This window comes from Stegodyphus dumicola, chromosome 7 (genome assembly GCF_044657685.1).
Source record: "Stegodyphus dumicola isolate Sdum_Otavi_A_Nest chromosome 7, ASM4465768v1".
NCBI classification, from domain to species: domain Eukaryota; kingdom Metazoa; phylum Arthropoda; class Arachnida; order Araneae; family Eresidae; genus Stegodyphus; species Stegodyphus dumicola.
The window spans coordinates 202,170,970-202,181,542 of NC_140774.1; positions in this window are offsets into that span (position 1 = coordinate 202,170,970).

Below are 10,573 nucleotides of genomic sequence, written 5' to 3' on the forward strand. Positions count from 1 at the left end.
TTCCTTCTCAGATCTAACTGCGAGCTGCGCCCTAGCAGTACTTGTAATTGTTGAGCAATTCCTCTGGTCTTGTTTGCAATGTAATTGACATGCGTACTCCACGTGAGTCTTCGATTCAAGTAAACACCTAAATACTTGGCCTTGTTTACCATCGGGACACGTTGGCCGAATAGGTAAAGTGGCTGAACTGAGACCAGTATTTTCTTCCTTCTAACAAGAAGTAGCTGTGATTTAGTCGCATTGATGGAAATCTTCCACCTGGAGCACCACTCCTCAATGTCCATAATTATATCCTGCATAACAGAAATTGCCCTGTTAGGCTGAATAGATCTGACCGCTACAGCGGTGTCATCCGCATAGCAGGCCAGCAATGTATTTCTGTTGAGTTTATCCCGCGGGAAATCAGCCGCATAGAAAAGATAGAGTACTGGGCCAAGACAGGACCCCTGGGGGACGCCTGCAGCGATAGTTTTGTATCCAGAATGACTTTGCTTGCAGCTAACTGTAAAGTAACGATTTGCAATATAAGATCTGGTGAGTAAGATCAGTTCTCTAGGCAAATTCATCATTATCAATTTATATATTAAGCCCTCATGCCAGACACGGTCAAATGCTTTGGCCACGTCCAGCATGAGCACTGCAGTACAACTCTTATGATGCAGAGCAGAGCCGATAAATTCCACAAGCCTAATCAGTTGTTTAGATGTGCAAAGTTCGCTCCTAAATCCATACTGATCTTCCGGAAGTACCTGTAAATAAGGCTGGAATTTCCTTAAAATTATTCGTTCAAAGATCTTGCCTATATTAGAGAGCAAGCTTATGGGCCTGTGATTTTCCGCCTTAGTGATGTCTTTTGCAGGCTTCGGTAGTAGGAAAACTTTTGCGTACTTCCAGCAGTCCGGGAAGTAGCATAACGTAATGCATATATTAAAAATGCTGGAAAGTCTTGTGATTCCACCGCGCGGGAGGTTCCTGATCATTAAATTTGTAACTCCATCAATACCTGGGGCTTTCTTGGGGTTCAATTTGGAGATAATATCCGTAACTTCTCTTGGATTAGTTAAACCATCGGCATTTAGAGCCGTGGGAGCACCTAGCCATTCTTCTACTTTCATTCTGACTTGGGTCTCAAAGTGAATATTACGAGGTGTCTGATTGGGAGAAAACTGCTTTTCAAGATGTGAAGCAAAAATCTGACATTTGTCAGTATCTGAATAAGCAGTGACGCCGTTGTCAATAATTGGCCTATCACACTGATGCGTCCTCTTTAACATTTTTGTAAACTGCCAGAAGGCATCACTGTCTAAGTTTAACTCCTCCATTTTAACATTCCAAGCCTCACACTTTAATTTATGCATTTCAAGCTTAATATGCTTACTGATCCTATTTAACTCCGTTTTAATAATTGGGTCCCAGGTGATATTATACCTCCTTCGCAGCCTGTTTCTTTCGGCTATGAGAGATTTGACGTACCTTGGAATCTTAGCGATTTTACAAGACCTTTGAGTAACCTTGGTGGCCTCATAGTAAGAGTCATTAAGACATGTAGTAAACTTATCAATCTCCTTGTCAATATCAGAAGGGCTTTTCATAGCACCTAATTTAGGGAGCCTCACTTTCACAACATTGTGGTACATTCTCCAGTCGGTATGGGTCTTAACATTCGTATAATTAATACTGGTGACCCCTAGTGTAGCAATCACAGGAGTATGATCAGAGCTTAAGTCGTCTCGAACCTCCAGCACCATATTAATTCCTGTATTAGTCAAGATGATATCTAGAATATCAGGAGTGTACCTGATGTTGCTGGGCCTGAACGTCGGTACGTCAGGCGCAAATATACCAACTGGGTGGTTACTGATATACTCTCTCAGTACTTTACCATTGTGATTAGTGCTACGGCAGCCCCAATCTTTATGCTTACTATTGAGGTCGCCACCAACAATCATTATTGAAGAATCCGGAATAATATTTTGTAACATTTCCTCAGTTAGCCTATTAGTAGGGGGGTTGTAGATTGCCGCAAATAAGGTATCTCCAATCTTAGGCAAGCTAATAGAGGCAATCACAATTTCATAGCCCTTGTCTCTTTCAGTCGAAATTAAACAAGATGAATATTTACAATGAACGTAGATGAGTGCTCCACCTCCTCTGTGATGTAACCTATCACATCGGTAGGTTCTATAATTTTTGATGCTAACTCTGTCTCCTGGGGTGATGTGCGTCTCGGAGATCAGGCAAATATCAATGTCGTTCTCATACATAAAGTCCTCCAACTCATCTTTCTTTCCTCTTATGTTGTTAGCATTCCACACTAACATCTTGATTGGCCTAAAATTATTATCTTTCCTATCCATGATTGGGTTCATTATTGACCGCGTTGAAACTACTAGCATTGGCGCTAGGAGCTAAATTTACTTGTAGAATGCCGGAAGCCTTAATAGCCTCAACAAGGTTTTTAAGCCCTTCAAAAATACTTCTAGCTTCATCTAGAGTATTCATTGTTTGCCCGCCAACAGCGGCGGCATAAGATTTATTGATAATTACTCTATCACTGAAATTCTTCAAAGGCGGATTTTGAGTATTTATTTTGGGAAAATTCGGGCAACCCCTGTAGTTGCTTGTATGATCTAATTGGCAATTTATACACTTAGGTTTATCTTCTCTTGGCTTGGGGCAGTCTTTTGAATAATGATCGCCAGCGCATTTCATGCATTTCGGGTCATGCATACATCCTGCCTGGGCATGATGAAATGCTTGACACCGAAAGCATTGTACGGGCCCTTTCCTTCCTTTGTAAGCTTCTACTTTAACGTTCAGCAAACATAATTTAGTTATATTATGTATCCCTCTCGCTTTTTCATTCCTCTTCAAAATAACTAGAAACAGGGGCAGATTAAATTTTTCTCCATTTCTGCGTCTTACTAATTGCGAGACTCGTTCAACTGGGAAACCTCTATCTATCAGTTCATCAGATATCTCTGAGGTTGGCGTGTCGATCGGTAAGCTGCGTATAACAACTTTAACCTTCTTGTTTTCGGGTAAAATAAATGAGTGATATTTCACTCCTTTGGCATTAAGTAATGCAGTTAAACTCTTATGAGTTTCTATACTGTCAACTTTTAGCTCATAGTGGTCTTGAGCTTTCATTATACCTGATTTTAGCTTAATTCCTGCATCTTTAAACATTTCCTTATATTTTGACCAGGAGTATTTACCATCCTGTATAATAATCGGGGGAGCTTTATTGCTCACTTTATTTGGATGTATGAATTTATCCACATCCTGCTCATTATTTTCGGCAGAATTGGTACCAGTTTCATGATCATGAGCATCACCTATTAGCCCAGCCGGGCACGTGACCTCATCTGCAGCACCGATAGGCCGCACCATGCTTTCCGTCTGAGACGTACTCGCAGCCGGCTTTTCGGGGATCTCACTAGATGGCGCCACATTAGCGTGGGCTTTATCCATATTATCCACGTCTGGGGCTGTATCCATATTATCATAAGTTATTTCCGTGGTCGGCTCAGCTGTCGAAATTTCTGACAAAACAGAGGAATCCGTCAGAGTAGACTTTCGAGAGGGTTTTCTTAGTCTTCTAGTAAAATCTCCTTTAGGACCTGAGTCCGTGTCGGAGCTGTCTTCATTCAGTGCTTTATGTTTTTTCGACTGCTTTTCATTTGAGCGCGCAGGGCTGCTGGCTCGTCTGACATTAGTTTTGTTGATTCCAGTTATTGAAGAATCACTGTCATTAACCTTAGGAGCAGGGATGTTTGGTTTGGGAAGAGAAGTAGAAGAACGATCAGCGTTCAGTTCTCTGTCAATGAAAAGTTTGAGGCGTCGAAGGAATTTAAGGTCTCGTGCGTCCTTAGATGAGAGAGATCCATCAGCTTCTTTGATGCATTCTAAGTTGGTAATCTCAGAGGCAATAAAATCAATCATTCGATCCATGGTGGAGCGGATGTGATGCCACCTGTTCTGATTTCCCGCGTTTAAAACTGTAGTTTCATTAAGCTGCGAGACGATTTTCTAGAGGTTACATATCCCAAATTAATTTTAATCATATATATATCTGCTTTATCTGCCAGTTTTTATTTTAAATTCTATATTGTAAAGTACCATTTACGTAATATGGCTTTTTGCGTTGTAGTAACTTGTCGTAGCAGTTACAGAAGTACGAAAGGACAAGATATTTTATTTCATGGGACCAAAGGATCCAAATGAGGTTTTGCTTTTGACGAAAGAATGGATACACAAATGTCAAAGACAAGATTCTATTAATGCGAAGAGTGGAAAAATCTGCAGCAACCATTTTCTATGCAAGTGTTTATGAAGATGATATGAAAAATCGCTTGTTTAGATAGCCACAAAAAGAAACTGTTGAAATGGAATGCTGTGCCGAAAGTAAATTATGATGACAATAATAAATCGAAATTGATGATTACAATAGTAAATCAAATTTTAATGATTTTGAAATAAAACTCACAAATGAAAATGTAGATATTCCTGAATGCCCTAAGTTTAAGGATAAACAAGCATGCATTGATAATTTGAAGAACAAAATAATATCCTTAGAAAATTGTATTAAAGTATTGAAAAATAGAGAAAAGAAAAATTTTAGAATGTTTGTTCAGCGGCAAAGAAGGTGGATGACATCTAGACAGAAATTGGTATCAAAAATTAAAATCTGAAATAGCGAATTTTTTTTTGGGGGGGGGAAGCACAAATCGAAGAATTTGAAAAAATGTCGAAAGCCTATTTTTACAAAGACGCAGATCAATGTATTACTGAAAAAGAAGGAAAGCATCAGGTGGACTAATGAAGATATTTCAAGTTGCATTGTCATAAGAGATCTGTCATCTTAAAGCTATGATTTTTGGAAAGAAAAAAATTAAGAAAAAAACTGGAATATCTTTACCTAGTATTAGCAAATTAAAGAAATGGTGCGCTAAATTTTAGTGTAGTCCAAGAATTCAAAGTGATGTTCTTACTCTAAAGAAGGAAAGAGGCGAATATTTGTATTCTGTAGAAAAAATATGCGTTCTGAGTTTCGACGAAATGCACATAGATTGAAAACTCTGCTATGACTCTAAACTGGACCAAGTTCTCGGTTCTTTTCAAAATGTGCAGTTTGTTTTAATCAGAGGTCTCATTTCGCTCTCTGCCTCAAATTATTGAGAAACCACGTTTTAGATAAAGGATTTGTTTATGAAGATGGAACTGTTTTAAATTTTGTTATTATTAAAGGGGTTTTAAATAGAGACTGAGAAGAAATCAAATTATGTCACAAACTAAAACCGAATTATTTAATTGTCAAGGGAAACGAGAGACAAAAAGTCGCTCCAGAGAAAACATTATTTTCAAAAAGTACCGCAAAAGGTATACTCCACCCCACAGGAAATCAAAAAGCATTTGACTTCTATGAGTTAATCGATAATATCTTCGGTATTATGAATAGTACCAACAAGAATAACAAGTATTTAACAAACTAATTTTGTTAAGTACTTTAACTAAACTAAAGTTATTCTTATTGTATCCTTTGTAACTAATTATTGATTAGATTTTGTGCTAAATTAGCATTCTAGATAAAATATAATAGTATAAAACATTAAAGTAATTGGCATAAAAAGACTTGCTTCCTTTACTCACACTTTTGAAAAATTAAATAACTATATTAGGTAGTCTGAGTAAAGCTATTTTGTCAAAATTAAGATAACAATCTTACATACATTTATTTAATTGTAATATAGATATAAGTATAAATTACAAAATTATTTAAAAAATTATTATATTGAATCGGAAGAGAATTATAACAATGTAAAATTTACAATTAGGCAAAAAATCAAACGTAGGTTAGCAGTGTTGCCATATATGTCATATATGTTTAAAACGATGTCAATGTAAAATTGTTTTTTGAGTAAATTTAAATAGCTGCTATTATAGTTATCTTAGAAGCAATATAAAAATTCTCTCGGTTAGCATGCAGATAAAGAAATGATTAGAAATAAACGTTCATTAAATAAAAAACCTGCAAATAAAAATTGAAAAAAACCCAGGAACTTTATGTTAAAAGAGTAGCACGTTTTATCTATTATTTTAAAATTGAGTAAGTATTATTAAATTTTTTAATGGTTCAGTCTAAACTGCATAAAGCAGTAACATTGTCTCTTCCAAATTATAGCTATCTTTCACACACAGCTCATTTCAAACGCTGGTTCAAAATCGCTAATTTTCAAGCTGTGAATTGCATTTGCGCGCTCAGTGTCATCATGACTACGTCATCACTTCTCACTTTCTGCTTCAAGGGGAAAAGCTCTATGAGTTAGCCCTTCTCTTCTAAGTCTTGCATAATCCTTTCTCAGCGCAGCCGCAGTTAGTGAAAACGGTGAATTTGGACTACTCTTTGCACCGCACCTAGCACCAAATTTCGCAGAAGCAACTCATTATCATAATCTCATTTTCTCTTCCATCCTTTTGCTGTTCTTTAGAAGATATTTACTTCCACTTAAGGCATAAAATGCTGGGGACGGTTGCTGTCCGAAGACGAAATGAAAAGTCTTTCCTGTCAGACGCTGTCGAGGACCTATGAGATAAACACGAATCGACGTGAGGCAACGATTCTGTACTACTTGAGACATTAGCTCCATACAGCTGAAGGACAATGAAACGTTTCTTTCTGAAACTACATTGCTGCGGATAAATATCTTGTTATCACGAATTAATATTACAATGTAACAGGAATTAATCGACTTTGCTATTTTCTTAGTGCGACAAGAAAATTTGCCACAGCAACTGTACTGAAAATGTATCTGTTTCTAGACTTTGTAGACTGTATATGTCATGACTTGTAATACAATTGTGTAATTGAATAGATATTGTTGTTTAGTGTAAAAGCTATTATAAGGTAAAAGTGGATTAGCAATCTAATTTAAAGATAAAAACTAGTGAATTTGTTTATATTGACTTCATTGATTTAAGATTTAATCAATGTGGAACATCTTACTAAAAGAACGCCTGTTAGGTCAACATTCGGCGAAGTCTTACAAGGTGCTATTGGCATCTTTAAATGAAGCATATTTAAAATGTGAGGAAATGGAATTTAAATTGCGGTCTATGTGTTCTATTCCGTCGGCGCGTCACAGACGTCAATCAAAGTCAGTTCGTTCACTGGTTGGAGAATCACATAGACAACCCATTCATACAGCACTAATGGAAACAAGCCTTAATTCGCTTTCTAATATAATAAAGTTTGAAGGTCATTAAGTTTCTTCACAAACGATACTCTATATCTGGTGCCACTCTCACGAATCAGGCCAGGAGACAATGTAATTTTTCGCCTGCACTTCCCAAGGTTTCTGCAGTACAAGCAAATCAAGTGGAAGAATTTGGGTATATTGCGGACACTGGGAATTCAGAATATCAATGAAACCATCCAGAAGTTTCGACGGCAGAAGCTAAGCTTGTCTTTTATCGAAAATTTAGAAACCTATTTTTTATTACACACTGTTAGAGAAGTACAAAAAGCAGGGGCGTAGCTAGTTTCTAGCGCCCGGGACAACTGAAGAATTTGCGCCCCTTTCTGTGTGCCAGAAATGGAAAATATTTCATTAAAAAATTTCGTAGCATCAATTTGGCGCTCCTTGGATGCTACGCCCGGGGACAGATGTCCCCCCTTGGCCCACCCTAGCTACGCCACTGACAAAAAGTTACCCTAGCGCTACGAAGTTACGCAATGATCTGGTATAAAGCATTGGAAAATATTTGCTAAGCGAAAGTGAGAATTATAAGTGTGATGCCTTTAAAATTACACTTTGACAGCATCCCGTGGTTAAATATAGGGCTAAATTGTAAACAGATATGAATGGTAAATACCAGATGACATGAGTTAATAAAAAATTGACTTTTCAGAAACATCTCAGGGAAACTGTGAAAAAATTAATATCACGCTTGCAACTATGCGCCCACTTCTTGGCAGAAGAAGTCATATGTCCGCTTCTCCTCTTATATAAATCTATACTTCGACCAGCATTGCTCTATGCTAGTCCTGTCTGGGGCCACGCTGCCAAAACTCACTTTCAACACATTCAAGTTCCTCAAAGCCAAGCACTCAGAGAGATTATCAACGCGCCATGGTTCATTCCAAATTCGTATATCCACCGTGACCTCAAAGTAGATACAATTCAAGATTATATTCAAAAAAACTTGTCAGAAATTTCGTCTATTCAGTTCTCACTCATCCTAACAACTGCATCAACTCTCTTAGATGTTCTCCATTTCCCAGACAAAAGCACAAATATCCATCTGACATTCTCCATCCTTAACATTTTTTACTTATACTAGATTTTACAGTTCACTGATTTGGACCTTTGAACAGAAAGTCACCTTTTTCATCGACTAATGGCGGCCACCCAGACTTTTATTTTCTTCTTTTTGTTCTACTGATGTTCTTCACGTGATACAGAGTAAAAGGAAGCGCTACTTTCTGAAACTCAAATTCACTATATGTTCTTATTCTTATTATGAGTTAATTGTATTTATTTTAAGAAACGTCCAGGTGGTGAATTTGTTATATGGGGGAAAATATGCAAAACTTATTTAGATAATATTCCCCAGGTTGTTGCAACACATGAAACCCTGTTACGCAAAAACAGTTTTCTGAGGTAGCTATGAAATGTGAAAGTATGCGCGTGCCGGTAAATATGCATAGGCGAAGGAATACAATGAAAGAGTTAGCTAAAACTTTGGAAAGCCTGTAGCCGAAAGAAAGATAACAAATTTAATGACGGGAAACATTTTGTCGCTCGAGTTTAAATAGTTTACACGAGCTACATGATGTACCACCGTTAAATGTTTTAGGAAGGAAAGCGGTGCAGAAAGTATGAGAAGCTGATTATTTTCCATAACTCTCTGCACTGTGATCTCTATCTGGGAAGGAAGAAAACAGTGCAGAGAATAAGAAAACCTGATTATTATTCAGTTACAAAGATTTATGACTGAATGTGTCAAGTTCTGTAATATTTGCCAATTAATTAATGATGTTCTTTATAACCCACTTGAGTACTTATATAAAATAAAAGCCATATTCTCTAACAAAATCCTGGGAAATGATCTATTAAGTACCTACCCATATCGTGAAAAAAATCAAAATACATATTTTAGTAATAGTTTTTTGATCAGTTTTAGGAGTAGGTATAAATAATTTCCCTCAGAAAGGCTTCAGTGAAAATTATCGCGATTCATTTTTAAATAAATTTATATTGTAGCGATCACGTGTTTCGGTGAACCTTGGTAGTTGCTTGCTCGTATCGCCATCCTTAACACCAGTGACAAGCGCAGCATCGCATGAGCGGGACCCGAATCTGAGTCGGTTTATTACGAGCACATTTCTTTAACGCTATCCCCGGTTGCACTAGGTTCAAGAATTCCAACTCATTCAAATTTGCGAGCGTTGAAGTTGTTCTCAAGATCGCTACACTTTAAACTGTACACACTGTTTCACCCAACACAACACTAAAGAGTGGGTAAAAAGGGGTTTAAGAGAAAAAAAAAAAAAAAAAAAAAAAATTAAACAGTCTACTTATGAGTAGTCTCTGGCTACGTTATCTGCATTTAAACTTAACTTCCTGTGATGTTAATTTAAATGACCACAAAGTAGTGGCACTTGGTTGTAGCACAAGCTGTGCCCTTTCTATTCAATCTAAGATTAAAAGTTATTTTAAACTTCTTCCGACTTTGTGATTGTTTCAACTCGCTAGCAGTGTAGTAGGGTCTGCAGGAATTAAAACAAAACAAAACAAAAAACAAGCTTCCAGTTACAGTAGAACCCCATAAAGTCCAAAGTATCGAAGGCTTCAAAATCTTCCCAGCAACTCAGTCTGGCCCTGTCAAATTCACGGTCCTGTAACTGGTACGCTTTTCTAAAGAGAGTTAGGCGTTGGAAAATATTAAAATGATGTCTTCAAGTGTTAATTATGGGGCATAGAGTCCAGAAATGCATTTGCTTAGAGCTGAGTAAATAAAAAACATGATGCATGAATTAATGTATTAAAATTCCTTAGTTCAGTGAAAGATTTATTGAGTCCTTTTTCGAATTCTAAAAATAGCAGTTAGACTTTGCATTTAGAGCGGAGTAAAGCATAGAGATGTTAAAAAAAAAAAAAAAAAAAAAAAGTATAAAATTAATGACAAATCTTTTATTAATAAGAGGAATAATTTTAGTTTAGAGAATGCTGAGAAATCAAAATTTATGGGTAATGCTAAAAATTAATGCCTAAAGAGAAGTGCAGTGTAACCATTTGATGTTATAAATGTAGTTGGTGTATTTAATTATGGCAAAGCACACGAGGGCTATCTGCCTAAGGGGAGGGATGCCTTTCGTGGAGGACTTTCTAAGGGAAACTGGCTCGTATACACGTTACACATGGGGAAAACCACGAAAACGCCCATGCAGCCAGCCCGTTCGTGGGATTCGAACCTCGGACCGAACTACCAGCGTTCAGCGACTTTACCGCTCGGCCGCTGGTGGGCCTTGTTATAAATGTAGAGTGAACAGATAAGATAACATTATAAA